This window comes from Rhinoraja longicauda, chromosome 5 (assembly GCF_053455715.1).
Source record: "Rhinoraja longicauda isolate Sanriku21f chromosome 5, sRhiLon1.1, whole genome shotgun sequence".
In the NCBI taxonomy this organism is placed as follows: domain Eukaryota; kingdom Metazoa; phylum Chordata; class Chondrichthyes; order Rajiformes; family Arhynchobatidae; genus Rhinoraja; species Rhinoraja longicauda.
In genome coordinates, this window is record NC_135957.1 from 79584161 (window position 1) to 79597453 (window position 13293).

Genomic DNA, 13293 nt, shown 5'->3' on the forward strand with positions numbered 1-13293 from the left:
TCTGTGGAATTCTTTGCCACAGAAGACTGTGGAGGCCAAGTCAATGGACATTTTTAAGGCAGAGATAGACAGATTGTTGATTAGTACAGGTGTCAGGTTATGGGGAGAAGGCAGGAGAATGGGGATGGAGAGATAGATCAGCCATAATTAAATGTCGGAGTAGACTTGATGGGCCGAATGGCCTAATTCTATTCCTATCCCTTTTGACTGTTTCATTAAGGAAAAGGAAAATAGAGTAAATGAGTTATACAGTGTGGAAACAGGCCTTTCGGCCCAACTTGCCCATGCTGTCCAACATTGCCCATCTACATGGCCCTGCCTGTGTTTGGCCCATCTATAAACTAAAACTCTCGTTTGTTTGTTAGTTTGTTCCTGAACTGCAGGCCAACGCAGTACACGATAGCGCGCCAATTTTAGGCCCACCTTACTCACCGTCGTCCCTTTGGTGCTAATGGAAGAAGTTTCATTGAAATCGGTGTGATATTTTTTAAAGTTATTCACATTTTAAAGTTTAAATCTATCTCCTTGGGAGGGAGGGGGGAGGGAGCGGCTTGGAGGGAGGGAGGGAGGGGGAGGAGGGAAGATAATGGGGGTTGAGGGGGATGGTGGGGAGAGGGGAGGGGGGATGGGAGGGAGAAGGGAGGGAGGGGGAGGGGGAGGGGGGTGGAGGGAGCGGGGGGGGGAAAGGGGAGGAAGTGGGGAGGAGGGGGGGAAGGGGGTGGGGGAGGTTGGAGGAGAGGGTGCTGCACCAATACAGGAGAGGTTTGTGCCCAGCGGGTCCACTTGGTCTAGTATTCTCTAAACCTGTCCTATCAATTTGTATCTGTCCAAATATTTTTAAATCACATCTATTTCACAAAATGCTGGAGTAACTCAGCAGGTCGGGCAGCATCTTAGGAGAGAAGGAATGGGTGACGTTTCGGGTCGAGACCCTTCTTCAGACTGATGTTTTTTTAACGTTTAAATATTTTTAAAACGTTGTTTAACAAGCTAGTAGAAACAAGGACGTCCAGTTGCTGTTTACACAAAAAAAAAACCACTCAAACACCTGGAGTAACTCAACGGGTCAGGCAGCATCCTCGGAGAACATGGAAAGGTGACGATTTAGGTCAGGACATTCTTCGTCCCGACCAGAAATGTTACCTGTCGACGTTCCCCAGGGATGCTGCCTGACCTCTAAGTTACACCAGCACTTTGTGTCTATTTAAAAAAAGAAAATAACTGCTTAGTGTAAAATTCTAGGTTTAGTGTTTTGATCATTTTAAGTGTTGGTCTTACAGCATGAGGCCGCATTAAGAACACAAGCAAATCATTCACATCTGGCCCATTATTGTCGAGGATTAGTGACCTGAAACCCTTTAGAGAATAGTTCTTGGATAATAACATGCAGTGAAGCATTGCCGAGAACTCACTGTTCCCAAGGTATTATGTACAGTTTAACACAATCTATCTGCAGTATAGATGCGCTAAATGTCAAATGTAGGGCAGCACGGTGGCACAGCAGTAGTGGCACGACATATAATTATAATTTAAAAACTGAGGTGAGAAGGAACTTTTTCACCAGAGAGTTGCAAATTTGTGGATTTCTCTGCCACAGAGGGCAGTGGAGGCCAAATCACTGGATGGATTTAAGAGAGAGTTGGATAGAGCTCTAGGGCCAGTGGAATCAAGGGATATGGGGAGTAGGCAGGCACGGGTCATTGATTGTGGACGATCAGCCACGATCACAATGAATGGCAGTGCTGGCTCGAAGGGCAGAATAGCCTCCTCCTGCACCTATTTTCTATGTTTCTATGTTTCTAAATACAGTCATTGACTCATAGAATTGTGCAGCAGGCTCTTTCAGTCCGCCTTGTCCATGCCATCTGTAATGGCTGTCAATGCTAACCCCATTTGCCTGTGTTTGGACCACGTTCCTCCATGCCCAAAAGACAGAGTGCTGGAGTAACGGTGGCGCAGCGGTAGGGTTGCTGCCTGACAGCGATTACAGCGCCAGAGACCCAGGTTCGGTCCGACTACGGGTGATGTCAGTAGGGAGTTTGTACGTTAACTTTGTGATCTTCAGTTTCCTCCCACACTTCCTCCAAAGACGTACAGGTTTGTAGGTTAATTGTCTTGGTATAAATGTAAAATTGTCCCTAGTGCGTGTAGGATAGTGTTAGTGTGCTGGGGATCGCTGGTCGGGTGCGGACTCAAATGACATTGACTCCTAAACTCAACTGAACTCAACGGGTCAGGCAGTGTTCCTGGAGAACATAGTCTGAGCATGTGCAGGAAGGAACTGCAGATGCTGGTTTAAACCAAAGATAGACACAAAATGCTGGAGTAACTCAGCGGGACAGGCAGCATCTCTGGAGAGAAGGAAATTGATGATGTTTCGGGTCGAGATCCTCCTTCAGACTGAAGAAGTGTCCCGACCCGAAACGTCACCTATCCATGTTCCCCAGGGATGCTTCTTGGCATGATGAGGTACTCCAACACTTTGCCTTTTTCTGTAAACCAGCACTTGCAGTTCCTTGTTTATACATTTCTTCTGTGTCTTTCCTTTCCATGTATCTGTCCAAATGTCCTTTGAAATTGCAATTATGTCTGTCATTATGACCCAATTTCGATAAAATCATTGTTCTTAAATCTAAACCTTAGATAATATTAGTTTATTAGTTTTTTTTTGAAATACTTTGTATTGAATTGAAATGACATATTAATCAGTTTGCATCCTTTTATAGTCTTTCCATAAGCGAATGTTCTTTCTATTCATCCATTATGATGAAAATGTACGCCTTTTGGATTATTAATGCAAAAACATAATCACAATGCTTCCATTTCTGTTCGCTAAACAATGGTACTGTGTTCTGCGTAACTCCAATTGAATGTTGGCCTTCATAACAAGAGGAGTTGAGTATAAGAGCAAAGAGGTCCTTCTGCAGTTGTACAGGGCCTCGTGAGACCGCACCTGGAGTACTGTGTGCAGTTTTGGTCTCCAAATTTGAGGAAGAATATTCTTGCTATTGAGGACGTGCAGCGTAGGTTTACTAGGTTAATTCCCTGGAATGGCGGGACTGTCATATGTTGAAAGACTTGGAGCGACTTGGCTTGTATACACTGGAATTTAGAAGGATGAGAGGGGATCTTATCGAAACGTATAAGATTATTAAGGGGTTGGGCACCTTAGAGCAGGAAACATGTTCCCAATGTTGGGGGAGTCCAGAACCAGGGGCCACAGTTTAAGAATAAGGGGTAGGCCATTTAGAACTGAGATGAGGAAAAACTTTTTCAGTCAGAGAGTTGTGAATCTGTGGAATTCTCTGCCTCAGAAAGCAGTGGAGGCCATTTCTCTGAATGCATTCAAGAGAGAGCTAGATAGAGCTCTTAAGGATAGCGGAGTCAGGGGGTATGGGGAGAAGGCAGGAACGGGGTACTGATTGAGAATAATCAGCCATGATCACATTGAATGGCGGTGCTGGCTCGAAGGGGCGAATGGCCTCCTCCTGCACCTATTGTCTATTGTGTATTGTCCTCACATCGGTAGGCTCACAGCTCACATGTAGATCATATGACTGTATGCCAAATCAAATTTCTTGTTTGTTTTTACATACTTGGCTAATAAATTAATTACAGTACAATAAATTAATTACAATACCCATCCAACTACAAGACAGAGATGCTGCCTGATTCAGGCCCTTTGAGCCAGCACTGCCAGTCATTATGATCTTGGCTGATCATCCACATTCAGTAACCCGTGCCTGCCTTCTCTCCATACCCCTTGATTCCACTAGCCCCAAGAGCTCTATCTAGCTCTCTTTTAAATTCATCCAGTGAATTGGCCTCACTGCCTTCTGTGGCAGAGAATTCTACAAATTCACTACTCTCTGGTGAAAACGTTTTTTCTCATCTCAGTTTCAAATGGCCTCCCCTTTATTCTTAGACTGTGGCCCCTGGTTCTGGCCTCCCCCAACATTGGCAACATTTTTCCTGCATCTAGCTTGACAATTGAGGCAGGGACTATCACAACGTATAAGAAACATCCAGACAGGTACACGGATAGGATAGGTTTAAAGGGAGGTAGACACAAAGTGCTGGAGTAACTCAACGGGTCAGGCAGCATCTCTGTAGTAAAAGGATGCGTGACGTTTTCTGGTTGGGACCAATCAGCCAGGAACCAGATTGATTCCTGGGATGCAGGACTTTCACATGAAGAAAGACTGGATAGACTCGGCTTGTACTTGCTGGAATTTAGAAGATTGAGGGGGGGGATCTTATAGAAACTTACAAAATTCTTAAGGGGTTGGACAGGCTAGATGCAGGAAGATTGTTCCCGATGTTGGGGAAGTCCAGAACAAGGGTCACAGTTTAAGGATAAGGGGGAAGGTCTTTTAGGACCGAGATGAGAAAGTTTTTTTCACACAGAGAGTGGTGAATCTGTGGAATTCTCTGCCACAGAGGGCAGTTGAGGCCAGTTCATTGGCTATATTTAAGAGGGAGTTAGATGTGGTCCTTGTGGCTAAAGGGATCAGGGGGTATGGAGAGAAGGCAGGTACAGGATATTGAGTTGGATGATCAGCCATGAATGGCGGTGCAGACTTGAAGGGCCGAATGGCCTACTCCTGCACCTATTTTCTATGTTTCTATGTTTATTCTTCAGACTGAAAGAAAGGGGTGGGGAGGGGGAGTGAAGAGCTGGAGGCGAGAAAAGACCAGGATCATTTGGGGCCGGCATCAAATTTAGAGGGATGACAAAACAGCAGCAGGTGGGACTAGTGTAGATGGGCACATTGGTCACCGTGGGGAAGTTGGTGGTAGGGGCTTTTTCTACGCTGTATGACTCCATGCTGGCTATAAATGCATTGGCAAGGAATATAAAGAAGGTCACTATTTGCCATCATGATCTGCCTTTTGGAAGAAGCATTACGGTAACTACAAAGCAATGTGATATGTTCAGGAAGCAATAAAGTGTCGAGAGGCAGGGAATTAGAAATCGATACTTTAATGGACTGTTACTGAGACGGTCATTAAAAAATGAAGCCTGGCCAGAATATGGAGCGATGAAACCAAAAGCGAATCGATAAAATAGTTACAGTCATACAGTTGGAAACAGGCCCCTCGGCCCAACTTGCTCACGCCGTCCAACATGTCCCAGCTACACTAGTCCCACCTGCCCGCGTTTGGTCAATATCCCTCCAAACCTGTCCTATCCATGTACCTGTTTAACTGTTTCTTAAACGTTGGGATAGTCCCAGCCTCAACTACCTCCTCCTCAACTAGCTCGTTTCATGCCCCCACCACCCTTTGTGTGAAAAAGTTACCCCTCAGATTCCTATTAAATCTTTTCACCTTCACCTTAAACCTATGCCCTCCAGTCCTTGATGCACATACTCTGGGCAGGAGACTCTGTGCGTCTACCCGATCCATTCCTCTCATGATTTTATACACCTCTACAAGATCACCCCTCATCCTCCTGCGCTCCAAGGAATAGAGTCCCAGCCTGCTCTACCCCTCCCTATAGCTCACACCCTCTAGTCCTGGCAACATCCTCATAAAGCTTTTCTGTACCCTTTCCAGCTTGACAACATCTTTTCTGTAACATGGTGCCCAGAACTGAACACAATACTCTACATGCAGTCTCACCAACGTTTAATACAACTGCAACTTGACCTCCCAACTTCTATACTCATAGAAAACTATACTTATACTCTACACTCATAGATGGGGACATCATTGGAAAGCAAGTAAAGATAATGAGAGAGAGAGAGGGAGGGAGGGAGAGAGGGAGAGGGAGGGAGAGAGGGAGAGAGGGAGAGAGGGAGAGAGGGAGAGAGAGAGAGAGAGAGAGAGAGAGAGAGAGAGAGAGACAGAGAGAGAGAGAGAGAGAGAGAGAGAGAGAGAGAGAGAGAGAGAGAGAGAGAGAGAGAGAGAGAGAGAGAGAGAGAGAGAGAGAGAGAGAGAGAGAGAGCAAAGGAGTAAGAGAGAGAGAGAGAGAGAGAGAAAGAAAGAAATAGAGCAAAGGAGTAAGAGAGAGAGTGAGAGAGAAATCAATAACATGGATCAGTGTACAGAAACAACAAGAAATGGACCATAATTAAAATCAAGATACTGGAAATGGTACCAAAGAGAGATAAATACGGGGATTAAAACAAATAAAACTTGGACACAAGGGACAACAGATGCTGGTTTACAAAAACACCTGCTAAAGTGCCAGAATTACTCAGTCAGGCAGCATCTCTGGAGACATTAAGAGGCGACATTTCAGGTCAGCACCCTTCTTCATACTGGTTGTAGTTGGGGGAGGAGAGCTGGAAGAGATGTGGGTCAGCTGTCTCCCATCTTTCACCCCTTTTACCGGCCATCCGTCCGAAGTAGGAGCACAGCGGCTCAGTGGTGCCTCACAGCCCCAGAGGCCGGGGTTCGATCCCGACTGCTGGTTTAGTTTAGTGTAATTTAGAGATACAGCGAGGATACAGGCCCTTCGGCCCACCGAGTCCACGCCGACCAGCGACCTCCCTCCCCAATAACACTATCCTACACATACCAGGGACAATTTACATACACACAATAGACAATAGGTGCAGGAGGAGGCCATTCGGCCCTTCGAGCCAGCACCGCCATTCAATGTGATCATGGCTGATCATTCTCAATCAGTACCCCGTTCCTGCCTTCTCCCCATACCCCCTGACTCCATTATCCTTAAGAGCTCATCTAGCTCTCTCTTGAATGCATTCAGAGAATGGGCCTCCACTGCCTTCTGAGGCAGAGAATTCCACAGATTTACGACTGTAAACTGTACACCAAGCCAATTAACCTACAAACCTGTACGTCTTTGGAGTGTGGGAGGAAACTGAAGATCTCGGGGAGAACGGACAAACTCCGTACAGACAACACCCCTAGTCGGGATCTAACCCGGGTCTCCAGCGCCGTCAGGCAGCAAACTCTGCCGCTGCACCACCGTGCCGCTCACGGTGCTGTCTATGTGGAGTTTGTCTGTTCTCCCTGTGACCGTGTGGGTTGACGCTGTGTGTTACCGTTTCCTTCCATATTCCAAAGACGTGCAGATTTATAGGTTAATTGGTTTTCTGTAAATTGTACCGAGTGTGTAGACTGCAAAACTGCGATGACATGGAAGTAGTGAATGAATAGGTTTGTTTATTGGCCAAGTATGTGCGCATACAAGGAATGTGCCCTGGTGCTCCGCTCACAAATGACAACACAAACATACAGTTAACAATTAAGAATAAAGTATAACCACATCATTACAATAAGGATACAACATTACGGTCTAAACATGTGGGTGAAAAGAAACCAGAGCAAAAAGAGACTACAGACTTTGGTTGTTGAGTAGAACTACCACTCGTGGAAAAAAGTTGTTTTTATGTCTGGCTGTGGCTGCTTTGACAGTCCGGAGTCGCCTTCCAGAGGGAAGTGCTTCAAAGATTTTGTGGCCAGGGTGAGAGGGGTCAGAGATGATCTTGCCCGCTCGCTTCCTGACCCTTGCAGTGGGGGGAAGGTTGCAGCCAACAACCTTCTCAGCTGTGCGAACGATTCGTTGCAGCCTCCGGATGTCGTGCTTGGTGGCTGAGCCAAACCAGACCATGATGGAGAAGGTGAGGACAGACTCAATGATAGCAGTATAGAATTGGACCATCATTGCCTGTGGCAGATTGTGTTTCCTCAGTTGCCGCAGGAAGTACAACCTCTGTTGGGCCTTTTTGACTCGATGAAGTCGATGGTGGCCCCCCATTTAAGGGCCTTGGAGATGATGGTTCCAAGGAACTATTAAAAGAGTGTACGGGTGATCGTTTGTCAGCATGGAATCAGTGGGACGAAGGGCCTGTTTCCACGCTGTCCGTCAAAACTAAACTAAAAGGATCCCAAACCCGAAACAAAGAAAACCTGGTAGTCACGACTCAGAGTGAATGGGAGCCAGCAAGAAACAATGGTTAATGGAGAAAAAAGCACTCGGCAACCCGATGAGATGGAAACACCAGCAAGGTCTGAATCAGTGTAATAAAATAACTGCAGATGCTGGTACAAATCGAAGGTATTTATTCACTGGAGCTGGAGTAACTCAGCAGGTCAGGCAGCATCTCAGGAGAGAAGGAATGGGCGACGTTTCAGGTCGAGACAGTCTGAAGAAGGGTCTTGACCCGAAACGGCACCCATTCCTTCTCTCCTGAGATGCTGCCTGACCTGCTGAGTTACTCTAGCATTTTGTGAATAAGGGTCTGAATCAGGATCTGTGCTCTAGAACAAACGTGATTTTCTATCAGAAGAGTGAATGGAGTCATAGTTTTCAGTTGTTAGGAAGAAAATGTGAGTTTTTCACTGTGATTCCTGTATTCTCCAGTGTAATGGAAATATCAAAAGAGAAGAAACCATTGTAAATCAATTTTAACATAGAAACATAGAAACATAGAAAATAGGTGCAGGAGGAGGCCATTCGGCCCTTCGAGCCAGCACCACCATTCATTGTAATCATGGCTGATCGTCCCCAATCAATAACCCGTGCCTGCCTTCTCCCCATATCCCTTGATTCCACTAGCCCCTAGAGTTCTATCTAACTCTCTCTTAAATTCATCCAGTGATTTGGCCTCCACTGCCCTCTGTGGCAGAGAATTCCACAAATTCACAACTCTCTGGGTGAAAAAGTTGTTTCTCACCTCAGTTTTAAATGGCCTTCCCTTTATTCTAAGACTGTGGCCCCTGGTTCTGGACTCGCCCAACATTGGGAATTTTTTTCCTGCAATCTGATTTTCCTGAATCAATTTAGTTTGGTTTAGTTTGATTTAGAGATACAGCGTGGAAACAGGCCCTTCGGCCCACTGAGTCCGCGCTGACCAGCGATCCCCATATATTAGCACTATCCTACACACCAGGAACAATTTACAATTTTACAGAAGCCAATTAACCTTCAAACCTGTACATCTTTAGAGCGTGGGAGGAAACCCGAGCACCTGAAGAAAACTCAAGTTTATAGGAAAGGATTAAAGGGATATGGGCCAAAATGCGGGCAAATAGAAAAGGTTTGTTGGTTTACCTTGGGTCAGCATGGACAAATTGGGCCGAAGGGCCTGTTTCCATGCTCCATGACTCTACGGCTCTATGACATGAGAAATGAAGACTGGAATCCAACAGCTCCCTTAAGGTCCATTTAGTTTTTGAAATTTGTTTTTTGCATTTTTAGAGAAATTGGGAGTGTTTATGTTTCAATTGATGGGAACAGCTTTAGAATCTGTGCCATTGATTAGTTTCTTTTATTGACTGAATGTAGTACCATTGAAGAAGGGTCCAGTGGGATCAGGGAGTTTATTAAGCTCTCTGATCCCTCTTTATCCTCCTCTTGATGCTGAGCAGGGAGCTTATTAAGCTCCCTGATCAGCGTTTCACATTTAAGTGATTAATCTGAGAAAATGCTATTTTTAATTCATTTTTAACTTTAAAATTTATTTAATTTTTGTAAGAGGGGCATTTCGTGTTCTTGTTCTATGCCTGTATGAAACTTTGTGAGTCTTCAAGGTACAACAGAAGTCTTTATTACAGTAACTCAATGCTGGCAGCAAGACAACTAAAATGGCTGCAACCACACTCCACACTGTGTACAGCCAAGATAACCATGTACAAAACATCTCCCTTTGTCCTGTGCAGCGCCACCTGCTGCACGGGAAGAGCAACGGGTCCTCCCCCCCCACACAGTCCACCAAACATCACAGGGCACAACTTACCTTTCATCAAAATTAGGTCAACATGCATCTTGCTGTATTCCTTCAAATGATTGGTCATAAGTTCATAAGTTACAGGAGCAGAATTAGGCCATTCGGGCCATCAAGTCCACTCCGCCATTCAATCGTGGCTGATCTATCTTCCCCTCTCAACCCCATTCTCCTGCCTTCTCCCCCAAACCCCTGACACCCGCACTAATGAAGAATCTGTCAATCTCTGCCTCAAAAACATCGTTGACTTGGCCTCCACAGCCGCCTCTGGCAATGGATTCCCACAGATTCGCCACCCTCTGACTTTTTATTCTGAGGCTATGACCTCTGGTCCTAGACACTCTCACTCCTCTCCACATTCATTCTCTCCAGGCCTTCCACTATTCGGTAAGTTTAAATGATGTCCCCCTCATACGACATGACATGACATAATACGATAGAACACTTATCCAGTAAGGAAATTGATCTGCCGACAGTCATCAAAAAACACAAAATACACGACTCACAAAATACATGAAACATGAAATTAAAGTGATGAGGGGAAAGGCTTGGGGGATGTGGGGGTGGCGGAGGGGAGTCAGTCTCAGTCAGTCTCAGTCTACCCCATGACAGAAGGGGGAGGAGTTGTAAAGCTTGATAGCCACAGGGAAGAAGGATCTCCTGTGGCATTCTGTCCTGCATCTCTCCAAACTCCAGCGAGTACAGGCCCAGTGCCATCAAATTATACATTAACCCACTCAATCCTGGGTCGACACACAATGCTGGAGTAACTCAGCGGGTCAGGCAGCATCTCGGGAGAGAAGGAATGGGTGACTTTTCGGGTCGAGACCCTTCTTCAGACTGAGACCGGATCCCTCCGAGTCAGTCTGAAGAGGGGCCTCGACCCGAAACGTCACCCATTCCTTCTCTCCCGAGATGCTGCCTGACCCGTTGAGTTACTCCAGCATTTTGTGTCTACCTTCGATTTAAACCAGCATCTGCAGTTTCTTTTTTTCCTTACACTCAATCCTGGGATCATTCTCGTAAACCTCCTCTGGACCCTCTCCAACGCCAGCACATCCTTCCTCAGATACGGGGCCCAAAACCGCTTCACAATGCTCCAGATGTGGCCTGACAGCGTCGTTTGGGAGAGAGAGAGAGAGAGAGAGAGAGAGAGAGAGAGAGAGAGAGAGAGAGAGAGAGAGAGAGAGAGAGAGAGAGAGAGAGAGAGAGAGAGAGAGAGGAGAGAGAGAGAGAGAGAGAGAGAGAGAGAGAGAGAGAGAGAGAGAGAGAGAGAGAGAGAGAGAGAGAGAGAGAGAGAGAGAGAGAGAGCAAAGGAGTAAGAGAGAGAAGAGAGAGAGAAAGAAAGAAATAGAGCAAAGGAGTAAGAGAGAGGAGAGAGAGAGAAATCAATAACATGGATCAGTGTACAGAAACAACAAGAAATGGACCATAATTAAAATCAAGATACTGGAAATGGTACCAAAGAGAGATAAATACGGGGATTAAAAACAAATAAAACTTGGACACAAGGGACAACAGATGCTGGTTTACAAAAACACCTGCTAAAGTGCCAGAATTACTCAGTCAGGCAGCATCTCTGGAGACATTAAGAGGCGACATTTCAGGTCAGCACCCTTCTTCATACTGGTTGTAGTTGGGGAGGAGAGCTGGAAGAGATGTGGGTCAGCTGTCTCCCATCTTTCACCCCTTTACGGCCATCCGTCCGAAGTAGGAGCACAGCGGCTCAGTGGTGCCTCACAGCCCCAGAGGCCGGGGTTCGATCCCGACTGCTGGTTTAGTTTAGTGTAATTTAGAGATACAGCGAGGATACAGGCCCTTCGGCCCACCGAGTCCACGCCGACCAGCGACCTCCCTCCCCAATAACACTATCCTACACATACCAGGGACAATTTACATACACACAATAGACAATAGGTGCAGGAGGAGGCCATTCGGCCCTTCGAGCCAGCACCGCCATTCAATGTGATCATGGCTGATCATTCTCAATCAGTACCCCGTTCCTGCCTTCTCCCCATACCCCTGACTCCATTATCCTTAAGAGCTCCATCTAGCTCTCTCTTGAATGCATTCAGAGAATGGGCCTCCACTGCCTTCTGAGGCAGAGAATTCCACAGATTTACGACTGTAAACTGTACACCAAGCCAATTAACCTACAAACCTGTACGTCTTTGGAGTGTGGGAGGAAACTGAAGATCTCGGGGAGAACGGACAAACTCCGTACAGACAACACCCCTAGTCGGGATCTAACCCGGGTCTCCAGCGCCGTCAGGCAGCAACTCTGCCGCTGCACCAACCGTGCCGCTCACGGTGCTGTCTATGTGGAGTTTGTCTGTTCTCCCTGTGACCGTGTGGGTTGACGCTGTGTGTTACCGTTTCCTTCCATATTCCAAAGACGTGCAGATTTATAGGTTAATTGGTTTTCTGTAAATTGTACCGAGTGTGTAGACTGCAAAACTGCGATGACATGGAAGTAGTGATGAATAGGTTTGTTTATTGGCCAAGTATGTGCGCATACAAGGAATGTGCCCTGGTGCTCCGCTCACAAATGACAACACAAACATACAGTTAACAATTAAGAATAAAGTATAACCACATCATTACAATAAGGATACAACATTACGGTCTAAACATGTGGGTGAAAAGAAACCAGAGCAAAAAAGAGACTACAGACTTTGGTTGTTGAGTAGAACTACCACTCGTGGAAAAAAGTTGTTTTTATGTCTGGCTGTGGCTGCTTTTGACAGTCCGGAGTCGCCTTCCAGAGGGAAGTGCTTCAAAGATTTTGTGGCCAGGGTGAGAGGGGTCAGAGATGATCTTGCCCGCTCGCTTCCTGACCCTTGCAGTGGGGGGAAGGTTGCAGCCAACAACCTTCTCAGCTGTGCGAACGATTCGTTGCAGCCTCCGGATGTCGTGCTTGGTGGCTGAGCCAAACCAGACCATGATGGAGAAGGTGAGGACAGACTCAATGATAGCAGTATAGAATTGGACCATCATTGCCTGTGGCAGAATTGTGTTTCCTCAGTTGCCGCAGGAAGTACAACCTCTGTTGGGCCTTTTTTGACTCGATGAAGTCGATGGTGGCCCCCCATTTAAGGGCCTTGGAGATGATGGTTCCAAGGAACTATTAAAAGAGTGTACGGGTGATCGTTTGTCAGCATGGAATCAGTGGGACGAAGGGCCTGTTTCCACGCTGTCCCGTCAAAACTAAACTAAAAGGATCCCAAACCCGAAACAAAGAAAACCTGGTAGTCACGACTCAAGTGAATGGGAGCCAGCAAGAAACAATGGTTAATGGAGAAAAAAGCACTCGGCAACCCGATGAGATGGAAACACCAGCAAGGTCTGAATCAGTGTAATAAAATAACTGCAGATGCTGGTACAAATCGAAGGTATTTATTCACTGGAGCTGGAGTAACTCAGCAGGTCAGGCAGCATCTCAGGAGAGAAGGAATGGGCGACGTTTCAGGTCGAGACAGTCTGAAGAAGGGTCTTGACCCGAAACGGCACCCATTCCTTCTCTCCTGAGATGCTGCCTGACCTGCTGAGTTACTCTAGCATTTTGTGAATAAGGGTCTGAATCAGGATCTGT

General features: G+C 46.4%; 1 protein-coding gene across 1 annotated transcript in view; it reads left to right on the forward strand.

Moving 5' to 3' along the window:
- The window catches only part of grik2 (glutamate receptor, ionotropic, kainate 2), a 463075-nt gene that overhangs the window by 134888 nt on the left and 314894 nt on the right, over positions 1-13293 (forward strand).